The 13,794-nt window shown below is 40.4% G+C and overlaps 1 long non-coding RNA gene across 1 annotated transcript; it reads right to left on the reverse strand.

Moving 5' to 3' along the window:
- Positions 1-6,196: 6,196 nt before the first annotated feature.
- On the reverse strand, positions 6,197-10,857 carry LOC107804051 (uncharacterized). Its single transcript, XR_001652157.2, has 3 exons — positions 10,699-10,857; positions 6,857-6,973; positions 6,197-6,787 (listed from the first exon to the last, which is right to left on the reverse strand). It is a non-coding gene; the product is annotated as an uncharacterized LOC107804051 (long non-coding RNA).
- Between the last annotated feature and the right edge of the window lie 2,937 nt (positions 10,858-13,794).

A 13,794-nucleotide genomic window follows, 5' to 3' on the forward strand; every position in this document is an offset into this window, starting at 1 on the left:
AAAGCAACTAGCGCATTATTATTTTTTGGTAGGGCCGTGAAATTTGCTAAAGGGCCCGTCCCGGAATCTAAGTATTTTAATATATATGCATTTAGAGGGCCCCGCGACTTGTACATTTGTTTGTCGAGGCTCGTCTCATTTATTATTTATAAAGGCAAACCTAAGGCAGCTACATTTTCCTACTTTGCGAGGGCTACGGAAAATCCAACCAATGACACACTTCGATTTCTAAAGAGTTGAAATTTAATTAAGGGCCATGAGTCATGGAAAAATTTTATAAAGGGAATGTACGACTTAACTATTAAAGCCAAAAGACATAACGTAAATAAAAATCTTTCAAAAATTTCTTCCCTACAAGTTACTTTACAAATCACAACGAAACAGAAACGGAAATTAATTTATTCGAATCATCATCACATACCCAAAATGCATGCCTTAAACAGATTATTTACCCAAAATATAACTATAATAGGAGTGATTTTTCTTGCCTGCACCAACAATTCTTAATACTGGACTATCCTAATAATTTAAGAATTAAACCATATTGAACATCCATCACAACAAACTACAAGTAAGATGCATTTGAATACAGTAACAACATTTATAAGAAAATAACTTTATTCAACTACCATTCATCAATTTAAGGAGAATAAGATGTCAAGAGAAGGATTAGAAGCGGACCTTACTTTGTCCTTAACGTAACGGACCTCGACGAACAACGACGACCTCAACGGAAACAAAACTCGAACCAAGGTTGTCAACGACCTCGACGCTCACCTTCTCTCTTTCGACGACCTTGACGGGCTGTGGGTTATTTGGGCGTTGACTGACGTGAAGTTGAGCCGGAGGTTTGGTGGACTAGACGTGGAGATGGGGAGGAGAAGGGGTGGTTGCTTGGGTAGTGAGGGAGTGGGGTCGAGGGATAGTGACGACGGATAGTGGACGGTGGTCCGGTACGAAGAAGGCTAAGATGCGCAGCAACAGCTGCTCAGAAACGCAGCCACAACTGCTTGGCACGCAGCAACAGCTGCTGCTCGACGGATTTAATGGAGGATTGAGGAGTGGTCGTATGGGCCGTGACGACGGACTGTTTGGTGGAGCTGGAGCTGAGGCGTGGCTGGAAGGGGGTTGCGACTGGTTTCCGTGAGGGGGCTGTTTGGGTAGTGGTTCCGGCAGCTGGGGCGACGAATGGGCTGGTGGTTATGGTCGTTTGAGCAGTTGACGGAGGTGGAACGATGGTGGGTTTTTTGTTCTTGACAGTAGGGTTTTTCGTTTGTTTTGGTGGTGGTTTGGGCGGTTTCGGACGTGAGGGAGTCAAGGTTTTGGAGGAGGTTTGGTTGCGACAGTATAGGCGCCGGGGAAGGTGACGGAGTGGTCGTTTGGTGGTGTTGTTTATGGTGGTTTTGGGTGGTGGAAGGGTTGGTTGGTTTGGACGTGAGGGATTAGGGTTCCCTTGGTTTTGCTTTTGTTCTTCTTTGTTAAGAAGATGATGAACAGTGCCTCTTTCCCTTCAAAAAAAAATTCAAAGTCCTCCCCCTCAAAATCTGTTCAGTCCGTGTATTTGTGCCCATTTGCTAAGAAAAATGAGCCCCACGCGTGGTGGGGTACGAGGCTTGTGTTCCCCACGCGTGGTGGGGTTCCCCATGTGTCACGGACTCGGTTTATTATGGGCTAGGTCCGAAAATTAGGCCTAAAATCGGGTAGTTTGAACCCGAATATTATTCTTTTGCCCGGACCCGAGAAATAGGAACACGACGTTGTTCGACTAATCCTATGTAAGCAAAAATAACTACAAAAATAAGACTAATATTTAAACAAAACTATATATTTTTTAATATATTTTTCAAGATTTAAAATAGCTACAAAATATTAATAAAACTATTTTTTTTGTAATTTTCGTTTTTATGTAAGGATAAAATATAAAGTATTAATTTTTGTATTTTTCAAAAATTAAAATGACTACAAAACATTAATAGAACTATATTTTTGGTTATTTTCGAAATTATATAAAGTACAAAAATAAAGTGCATTTTTTGTATTTTTCAAGTTTATGAGAGATACATAAACTAAAATTTATATATATTTTTTTTTGTAATTTTCTTTTTGCAACAAAATAAAGTAAAAATAGTTAAAATAGCTATACTAGACCCTATTTCACATATTCACGCTAAAAATGTGAAAATTCTCGGTGAGGGTCAAAAATCCGGTGTCTACACCGGGGCCCTCCGGGGTGATTTCGAATGGTGGACAGAGAGTTTGGAATTTTTGGTGAAGCTGCAGATTTTTTACTTCTGATGTTTCTGCACCTGCCGATTTAGGGACCGCAGATGCGAGGAAGAAGGCCGCAGAAGCGGTTGGTTGACCGCAAATGCGGTACCGCAGAAGCGGTTGGTTAATCGCACCTGCGATGGCGCAGGTGCAGAGTTAGCATCGCAGATGCGGAAAGTTGGGACTTAAGTGAAAAACCGCAGAAGCGGTTGGTTGACCGCAAATACGGTACCGCAGAAGTGGGAATTGGGCCGCAGATGCGAAATCCCTGGGCCAGAACATATAAATTGCTTCCTTCGCGATTTTTGAGCTATTCCACCATTTCTAAGTCGGCTTTGGAGCTTTTTGGACGACTCTGAAGAAGGGTTTCAAGGAAACTTCATTGAGGTAAGGATTTTGGACCTAAAACTTGTTCCAATGGTATTATTTCACGGATTAGAGCTATAATTAATGGAATTTAAGTGTTAAAATTGGGGAAACTAGGGCTTGGTATTGGAGACCTAGACTTGAGGATTTGAAGGGTCATTTGTTGTCGAATTTTGGTATTTTTGATATGTATGAACTCGTGGGGAGATAAAGAATCTATTGATGCGAATTTTATCGAATTCCGAGATGTGGACCTGGGGGTTGGGTTTTGGTAATTTCGGAATTTATGTTGTAAATTAATTATTTTCGCTTGGGCTTCGTTCCCTTAGCATATTTTGACATTGTGATTCTGATTTTGGAAAGATTCGATGCGAGTGGAGGCCGATTCGAGGGGCAAAGGCGTCGCGGGCTAGAGTTTGGAACGGATTGAGGTGAGTAATGATTGTAAATGATGTCCTGAGGGTATGACACCCCGGATTTGCACATCGTTGTGCTATATTGAGGTGTGCACACACTAGATGACGAGCGTGGGGTCGTGCACTGTTGGGGATTGGGACTTAGTCCATCCCAAATGACTATTTTACCGCGTATTTGATTGAAAACTATTTGCTATCATCATGTTTTGGGCTGAATGCCATAATTTGGCTTCGTGCCAACTATTTGAACCCTCATGGGATTTTTATTGATATTTCCTCACTGTTTTGACTTTATACTTGAACTCAGTCATGTTATATTCTACTGTTTTTCACAACTCAGCCACGTTTACTCTGCTTTAACACTTAAATGATATTTTGGGCTGAGCACTATGTTTTACTGTTGCCCGAATGGCTGTGAGATTCTGACTGAGTAAGGCCGAGGGCCTATGTTGTGAGGAAACGTTGATTAAGATTATGAGGCCGAGAGCCTCAGATATGTTAGCCACGAGGTGACTTGGTTATATGAGGCCGAGAGCCTAGTGATGATGCCACGAGATGGCTTGATATTCCGCTTGAGCCGTAAGGGGCCCCTACAGGAGTTTGCACATCGCCAGTGAGCGCGGGTACCCATTATGATGTGAGATATAGTCCGAGAGGCTGGTGTTGTTCTATGATTTTGCCCGAGGGGCGACCCTTTATGTGTTTATCTTTTCCTATTTGCCTATCATTTGCTTGCTTAATTGTTAAAAAGACATTTTATGAAGTTTAAACTTAATTCAGTAATTTTACACATCTTTACTGCTTCACTATTTTGCTGGCTTTTACTGCTTCCTTATAACCTATGATGTGCCTTACGTGATTTCTTGCTTTCATTCTTTATTTATGATTATTACTCACTGAGTTGGAGTACTCACTTAACTCCCTTCACCCCGTGTGCAGATTCAGGCGCATCTGGTCCCGCTACCGAGTGTTGATCTTTCCAGCTCAAGTGAATTCGAAGATTCTCTAGGTAGCTGCCGGCGTTCGCAGCCCAGAGCTTCTTCCCTTATCTTATTTTTCCATGTTTTAGACCTGTATTAAACTATGTAAACTTTCTTGTCTTATTCCAGATTTTAGATGCTCATGACTAGTGACACCCGGTGTCGGGCTGTGTTGGATTTTATTTCGGCAAATCGTAATTTTCACTGCTTATCATTTTGGTATTATTATTATTATTATTATTATGTTTAAGGCTTAATGCTTATTATTTTAAATTGCTTAAAATTGAAATGGGAATGTGTCGGTTGGCCTTGTCTTCACGAGAGGTGCCATCACGATCGGGTCCAGATTTAGGGTCGTGACAAGTTGGTATCAGAGCCTAGGTTATATAGGTCTCACGAGTCATGAGCAGGTTTAGTAGAGTCTTGCGGATCGGTACAGAGACGTCTCTATTTATCCTTGAGAGGCTCCAGAACCTTTAGGAAAAATTTCATATTCTTGAAATTCTTATCGTGCGAATTGGTTGATCCGAGTACTAAACTTCTGTTATTCTATTCTCTCACAGATGGTGAAGACACGCACTACCGGTTAGGATGGACGATTACCAGTTGTGGCCACTAGAGGCCGAGGACGCGGTCGCGGTAGGGGCAGAGGTGTGGTCCGCACAGCAGCTAGAGCAGCACCTACAGATCCACTAGCCGCCCCAGTTCAGGATCAGGTCCCAGTTGTGGATGCTCCAGCAGCACCAGCTGAGGCACCAACTGTGCGCATTGTGATTCTGGGTCTTCAGGAGGTCTTGGCTCAGATTCTATCAATTTGCACTGGCCTAGCTCAGGCGGTTTCAGTCACTACAACTACAGCTACTTCTTAGGCCGGGGGAGGCACTCAGACTCCCGCCGCTCGCACACCTGAGCAGGTCGTGCAGGGACTTCAGACACCGGGGGCACATCCAGCCCAGCCGGTTGCAGCTGCTCAGGACTATATACTTCCTTCCATGCCAGAGGATGAGCAGCGTAGGTTGGAGAGGTTTGGTAGACTTCAGCCTCTGACCTTCAGTGGTGCAGGGGGCGAGGATGCCCAGGGTTTCTTGGATAAGTGTCAGAGGATGCTTTGTACATCGCGTATTTTGGAGACCAGCGGGGTCGCTTTCACTACTTATTAGTTTTCTGGAGCTGCCTTCACTTGGTGGGAGACTTTTGAGAGGTGTAGGCCTGTTGGTGCAGCACCCTTTACCTGGCAGCAGTTCTCCGTTCTCTTTCTGGAGAAGTATGTGTTGTAGTCTCATAGAGAGGAGCTGCGCAGGCAGTTTGAGTGGTTGCGTTAGGGAGAGATGATTGTGATGCAGTATGAGATGAGGTTCTCTGAGTTAGCTCGCCATGTGATTTGGTTGGATCTGACAGATAGAGAGAGGATTAGGAGGTTTGTTGATTGCCTCACTTATCAGCTTCGTATTCTTATGACCAGGGAGAGCACTACTAGAAACACATGGATTTCCCACGGCGAAATCAGTGGGAAAATCAAGTTTTCACACTGCATTCCCACCGAAAGGAGTCAACAGGAAAATGCCTAATGGGAAATATCTTCCCAGAGAAGCGGTGGAAAATTTCCCACTGTTTTCCCTGAGAAACTTTAATAGAAAAAATAATGAAATTTCCCACCAACAATTAGTGGGAACTATTATTAGTAATTTTTATTAATTTTAATACACTAGCCAGGGAAGTGATGAGAAAAATGCACGGAGAGCTGGAAATAAAGTATGAACTTTCCCACGGATAACCGTGGGAAATATGCAAGTTCTGAAAAATAAAGTATGAACATTTCTACCGATATCCATGTGAAATGTGTTAATTCTGAAAATAAAAGTATGAACTTTCCCACCAATATCATGGGATAAATGCAAATTATGAAAAAACGTATGAACTTCCCACCGATATCAGTGGAAAATATGCAAGTTCTGCAACAAAAGTGACGAACCTTCCCACGAAATCAGTGGCAATTCCGTGGGAAATCTGGAAATTATTTTTGTTTACAATGCTGTAAACATACTGCACCACTTGCCAAACAAAAAAATACAACCACCAACAACCTAAATACAATTAAACATTCGCACATAAAAATCAGCATCTTCCGATCCATTTCATTAATTAACAACCAACCAAAACTGAAAATACTAGAAACCAATAATGCAACTTAACATTCAAATAAGAAATTCAGCATTCAATCTTATCCAATTGATACATAACATCCACCATCATAGTCCTACCCAAAATCATATTAATAAAAGAAACTACTCCTTAGTCTTGTTAGAGCGTGATGGAGAACGTGGCACGGGAAATCCACCAGATGCTAAGAGGTAGTTTAGCTGGGCCTTGAGGCTTTCAACGTCACCAGTGACACGTGTAAATGCAGCATCCTTTCGCCTCATTTCTTCATCCCTCTGCCTATCTTCTTCCTCCCTTCGCTTTGCCTCCTCCCGCGCAGCCCTCTTTACTGTGCATACAACTCAGTGATCTCTGCTATTCTTCTATTCAATAGCTCAAACTCATCTTGATTAATCGAGGACTTTGAGGAAGAAGAGCCATCGACCGACGACTAGAACTAAACTCTGATCCAAGGCCGTAAACTATTCCCTTATGTACGCCACTAGCCGCCTTAATCCACAAATCCATATAATTCTCCTGGGATGGTTGGATTTGCTTTCCTTGATCATCAGTTGGTTGGCTTTGAATGAACTCCTCCAAGGATTGTTTGAAAGTATTCTGCATTACAACTATTATATGAATAAATTTAATTAATGAAAAGTATTAAAAAGTAACTTGAAATCTTACATAGGTTGTCTCGGCCCGTGGCTCGATCCAAGTTGTCTTTGTTTCATCCTCTAGCTTGATCATATGTGTATGCTCAAATACCTCATCTTGAGTAGCTGGTCTTTTTAAAGACTTTTCCTGTTAAATAAAATATGAAAAAAGCAAAATTAAAGTGCTATGTCCATGAAACGGTTCTCTATTCTTGAAAATGACCGGCAGCCGCATCTCATAATCTTCGATTTCAATATAGACTGTTCTGCTTAAAGCATTCAAATCCATATATATCCAAAACTCCAATTTGTATCCGGAAATCAGGATCTTGCCCAATATCTTTTCAACTGACCAATCAAATAATTGGGCATAAACAAATCACAAGTTTTCAAAAAACCTCGGAAATTCCAACTTCTCTATTCAATAATCAAACAAAATTTCCAGGATAGTATTTTTATCAACTACCTCAAGAAGAATTAGCCACGAACAAAAACGGTTCTCAGATAGAGACATTCAAGAACCTAATTAAACAACCCATGAACTCATTAACTGCTCTCCACCTACATTATCTTTAGTCAAAAAAGAAAGAAGCCCAGATCCCACATAGTACAAAATAACTGGTGAATCTTAGCTTTGTTCACTCTATACTACAATGCCAATTACTTTAACAGAAAACAAAGATTCCAATTACTTTAAAATTTTTACAGAGCATGAAAGCTAATACTCTAAAATCTACCTCTATGCAATAATGAAACAAGAGAGTAGAGAGAAAATGTGGAATTGTAATATGAAATATCAACTTAAGTCTAAACTCTATACTATTACTACTACAAATGTAGCATGCTAACACTACTACCCCAAAATATTATGTATAAGTATGGAACATTAAGGTACTGAAATCTATCATACTACAATTATATGCATAAAACCAACCTACCCATTTTGTTTATGAATGTTCAAACAAAAGCAGAAGCACAGAAGAACTAATTGTAATTACCTTATAAGTAACTTAATTGTATAAACACAGTCCACAAATTGGTAAGTAATGCATCTTCTTAACTGTAACTTTTTTACCTTTGGCATTTGTGACTTCCTTAAAACGAGACAGTCCACAAAATTTGCACGCTTCTAGAGCCGCATCATCTTTATAATATAACATACAACCATTTTCACAACAATCAATTTTTGTTGAGGAAAGTCCTAACTTGGAAACCAATTTCTTTGCTTTATAGTAATCATTGGGTAAGTTAATGCTAGGATTAACTTCACACATGAGCCCAATTATAGTACTCATGCCCGCTTGAGAAATATTCCAATCTGATTTAATAGTTAGTAATCTAATTGCAACAGACAACTCAGAGTGCATTGAGTCTTTATAGAGTGGATGACTAGCCGACTCTAATGATTCATAGAAGCGTTTTGCCTCATCATTGGGAGGCTCAACAACATTTTGTTGTGATTGAACCCCTGGGTAAAAACCAAAAGCATCTGACACCATTTCATGTAATCGAGAATTCTCAACATTATTCTCCATTTGTGTACTTTCACCACTAACTAGATTTTGAAAATGAACATCACCAACACTACAATAGTTCTCTCCATGAACAGTCCACATATAATAATTTTCCCTAAACCCCTTGCTATAAAGATGATCTTTAACATTTTCTGGTTGCAACAACTTTGTACACTTGCATTTCACACAAGGACACCTAATTGTTCCTTCGTTACGAAATTCAGGAAGTGTTTTTGCATGAGCAATAAATCCTTTAACACCTTCAACAAATTCTTCCTTTAAGCCACAACGATTAGGATGATTCCTATCGTACATCCATCTACGATGTTCATGTTCCATCTAGTACACAAATAAATGAATAGACTTGTAACAATTTATTTGTTTCAAGTTAGTTTACAGTTAATCTTGAATAGTATACCTTAAAGAACTCACTTAGTTTACAATTAATTATGAATAATATACATTAAAGAACTCACCTTTTATTCGTCTTTTTATAAGTCAAGAAAAGTCAAACCAAGATTCTAACACATTGGTTATTATCCATAAATAAATTTAAACTTGGAGGATAGATATAAGTTACCTCAAGACTTATAACTTGATTTTGTCTTCTTTCACACTTTTGTATCTTCAATTCTTGGTCCAATTTTCAAAAGGAGTAAAAGAGATGATAATTATACTTAAAAAATGCTGATAATTATAATTTTCAAAAGGAGTAAAATGGTCTTTGGCCAAGTGGTACAAAAGCAAGAAGCTTGAAACGTAAATGTGTTGCACCTAAATCTGAAGACCAAAAAGTAGAGAATGTGATAATTTCCAATAATATTGTATGTATTCAATATACGTATGCAAGGATGAGATTTAATTTAAAGCTTTGGCTCTATTTATATTGCCTCCATGACTGTCAATTGCAGCCACTAGAGTATCACACTAATAGCATTTTTCAAACACAAATGTCATTTATTAACTAACAAATTTCAATCCTAATAGCATGGGGGTACGGTAGAGCCCAAATTAAGAAAAGAAGTCAGTTGGACAACAATATCGCTCCTAAACCCAAACTACATAAAAATGAGAATTGGAACGATAATTCACTCTATCTAAAGAAACTCTTCCTATTTCTGCAGTCTCAAAGAAACTTTTCCTATTTCTTCACATATGGCTAAATCTACTTTTTCTTTATGAGATTTTCTTGAAAAGAAAGAAAGATAGGATTAATTAAAGACATATCTCCTTCCCTTTGTGTATTGAATTGAGTGGAAAGTTTCTGAATTGGAAATTGCATAAATAGTTTTGCTTGACATTTTTTAAACGACCAAACAAATTGATTCTTGATAGAAATAATGTTAATGACTATTCAGTAAGCCGGCTGCAGGCCAACCAATGTTCTCAGTACAACACCTATCTGATATGCAAGCAATTGCCAAAACTAGAACTATATTGCAAGATGGCATGGAGTTTTGGAGTAAACACTTTTCCTATTTGATGAAATATGAATATCTTAGGAGGTTAGATCCTCCCCCCCCCCCCCCACAAACATCCCCACCCAACGAGAGATACACATTCACTTTATATTATAACTTGGAAGGAGAAACATTCCAAAGATCTGTTAATACTCATTGAATTCCTGTAGGATATTGTTATCCACCAAAGAATACATGGGCTCCGAGCTATTAAATATCATAGCTTTTTAACTAGTATATATTATTTGAATGGATTGCTCTAGTTTTGAATAATTGAAGGTAACTTTACAACATATTGTAGTAATTCTTGAACGGATTGTGAGGAGATTGCAGTAGCTAATCTTTTTGAGCTGCTCTTTTATTTCAACAACAATACCAACCAGAAAACAAGTTTGGCTAAATATTGAGAACAAAAAGTTTTGGTGCTTTATTTTTAAGGAAATTAGGCCTGCAAGTATTTTGATTCTTCATCAGAATTAATTTGACATCCTGAACTATATAATGGGTTATAAAGAAATTAACTTCAGTCCCAGCTTGAGTACACCAGCATAGCTCTTATCGATACTGTAACTTTCATACAGATTGCAGCCTCCCAGCTATATAAACCTTTACTTAACATCCAATATCGAAGAAAAATTCTTTCAGGATTCGTAAATCTAAATCTAGTTCAAAATCTAATAATAATCCTCTAAAATTAAAGTGAAAGGAGAAGAAAAATTCAAATAGGTCTATGAACTCAGGACCCAAGAACCATACTACACACACAAACATACACACAAAAGCTAGATTTTCAGGCATGGAGGAACCCTAGGTTTTTAGGCATTTAGGGTAAAATCAGAAAAGGAAGAAAGAAAGGGGGGGGGGGGATAGCGAGAGAGAAAGAGAGAGGCGCCACTTACCTGTGATTTTGCATGAGTGAAAGCTCTAGGGCAAGAATGGAGGTTTCAGCCAAGAGAACTAGAGAGAGAGAAGAATGAGAGTGAAAATTAAAAGAGAAGAAAAATAAGGATATACGCCTAATGGAAAGACATTCCCAACGATTCCCTGGGTATATTTGGTGAAATTTTTTTTAAGCTCGCGGTTTTTGCCAAAGTTGGAAATTTTGAGCTTTCCACTGCATCAGTGTGGGAAATATTAAATTAATTTTTTATCCGAATTCCTACCGTTTCACTGGGTATAATTTAATAATTTTATTTTTAATGATATTCCCACTGATTCGGTGGGAAACAAATTGCGCGCTTTTTTGCGCCAACTAGTTTCCACCTATAGTTTGTGGGAACGTTTTTAAAAAAAAGGTAAAAGAAATCTTTTCCATTTCCCACTAGATTTTTTTATATTTCAGTGGGAACTGCCACTAATAATATATTAGTGGGAAATTTTCCTGGGAAATTTGCATTTTTCTAGTAGTGGAGGGTGACTGGTGCGACTTTCGAGGAGGTTGTGGACATTGCTCGTGAGATTGAGTCTGTTCGTCGCCAGGAGCGAGAGGAGAGGGTGGCCAAGAGGCCTCGAGGATCTGGTAGTTATAGTGGTGCTTCTTCGAGAGGTCAGTTTCAGCACGGCAGAGGTCGTCCCGTTAGGCATGCTCAGCTAGCTTGCCCAGGTTATCGTGGGGCGTCGTCGGGTCATGGTTCTCACAGTTCTCATCAGGGTCAGTCATCACTTAAAGCCCTTCCAGTTCAGAGTTCGTCCCGTGCTCTATCAGTTCAGGGCTCTTCTATGCCAGGTGCATTTGCTAGTCACTCCGGTGCTAGGGGTTCTCTTCAGTCCCCTTCTCCAACACCGGGAGTTGCTATGAGTGTGGAGAGATGGGTCATATGTGGAGGTAGTGTCCTCGTCGTCTTGCGGGTTCATCTCAGAAGAGGAGTCAGCCATCGGCTTCAGCACCAGTTACTTCACCACCACCCACCCACCCAGCTAGGGGTGGAGGTTCAGCTAGGGTTCGCCCTAGAGGGGGAGGTCGATCAGGTGACGGTCAGGCCCGTTTCTATGCACTTCCAGCTAGACTCGATGCTATTGCTTCCGATGCTGTTATTACGGGTATTATTTCAGTCTACCACGGAGATGCCTCTGTATTATTTGATCCCGGATCCACCTTTCCTTATGTGTCATCATACTTTGCTCGTTATTTGGGTACGCCCCGTGAGTCTCTTGTTTCTCATGTTCATGTATCTACCCCGGTGGGCGATACTATTGTTGTAGACCATGTGTACTGGTTGTGTGTGGTGACTATTGGGGGTCTGAAGACCCGAGTTGATCTTTTACTATTATGTATGGTGGATTTCGATGTCATTTTGGGCATGGATTGGCTATCTCTGTGTCATGCTATTTTGGATTGTCATGCTAAGATAGTCACATTGGCTATACCAGGTGTGCCACGGATTGAGTGGCGAGGTTTGACTGATTATGTTCCCAGTAGGGTAATTTTATTCTTGAAGGCCCAGCGTATAGTCGGGAAGGGTTGCCTTTCGTATCTAGCCTTTGTGAGGGATGTTAGTGCAGAGACTCCCAATATTGATTCTATTCTAGTTGTGAGGGATTTTCCCGATGTGTTTCCTGCAGACCTGTCGGGCATGCCACCGGACAGGGATATTGACTTTGGTATTGACCTGGTGCCGAGCACTCAGCCCATTTCTATTCCGTTGTATCGTATGGCACCAGTGGAGTTGAATGAGTTAAAGGAGCAACTTCAGGAAATCCTCGATAAGGGGTTCATTCGGCTTAGTATGTCACCTTGGGGTGCGCCAGTTATATTTGTGAAGAAGAAGGATGGCACTATAAGGATGTACATTGATTATAGGCAATTGAACAAAGTAAAAGTTAGGAACAAGTATCCTTTGCCTCGTATTGATGATTTATTCGACCATCTTCAGGGAGCGAGAGTGTTCTCCAAGATTGATCTCCGTTCAGGTTATCACCAGTTTAAGATCAGGGACTCGGATATTCTTAAGACAGCTTTTAGGATCCGATATGGTCATTATGAGTTCTTGGTGATGTCTTTTGGGCTGACCAATGCCCCAGCAGCATTCATGCATTTGATGAACAGCGTATTCCGGCCTTATCTCAACTCGTTTGTCATAGTTTTCATTGATGATATTATGGTGTATTCGCGTAGTCAGGATGAACACACGGAGCATTTGAGAGTTGTGTTGCAGAGATTGAGGGAGGAGAAACTTTATGCAAAATTCTCCATGTATGAGTTTTGGCTCAGTTCAGTGGCTTTCTTGGGCACGTGGTGTCCAGCGAGGGTATTCAGGTTGATCCGAAGAAGATATAGGCGGTTTAGAGTTGGCCGAGACCGTCCTTAGTCATAGAGATTCACAACTTTCTTGGTTTGGTAGGCTATTATCACCGGTTTGTTCAGGGTTTCTCATCTATCGCGTCGCTCTTGACAAAGTTGACTCAGAAGGGTGCTTCATTTGTATGGTCGGATGAGTGTGAGGAGAGCTTTCAGAAGCTCAAGACAGCCTTGACCACAACTCTAGTGTTAGTTTTACCATCAGCGTTAGGTTCATATACCGTGTATTGTGATGCTTCGATAGTTGGTATTGGTTGTATATTGATGCAGGAGGGTAGAGTTATTGCTTATGCTTCTCCTCAGTTGAATCCCCATGAGAAGAACTACCCCGTTCATGATTTGGAGTTGGCTGCCATAGTTCGCATATTGAAAATCTGGAGGCATTACTTGTATGGTGTGTCTTATGAGGTGTTTACTGATCATCATAGCCTCCAGCACGTGTTCAAGCAGAAGGATCTTAATTTGAGGTAGCGAAGGTGGTTGGAGTTGCTAAAGGATTATGATATTACTATATTGTACCATCGGGGGAACGCCAATGTGGTGGCCGATGCTTTGAGCCAAAAGACGATGAGTATGGGGAGTTTGGCATATATTCTAGTTGGGGAGAGACCTCTTGCAGTTGATGTTTAGGATTTGGCCAATCGGTTCGTGAGATTAGATATTTCGAAGCCCAGTCGGGTATTGGCTTATATGGTTT

Source organism: Nicotiana tabacum, chromosome 20 (assembly GCF_000715075.1).
Source record: "Nicotiana tabacum cultivar K326 chromosome 20, ASM71507v2, whole genome shotgun sequence".
Lineage (NCBI taxonomy): Eukaryota > Viridiplantae > Streptophyta > Magnoliopsida > Solanales > Solanaceae > Nicotiana > Nicotiana tabacum.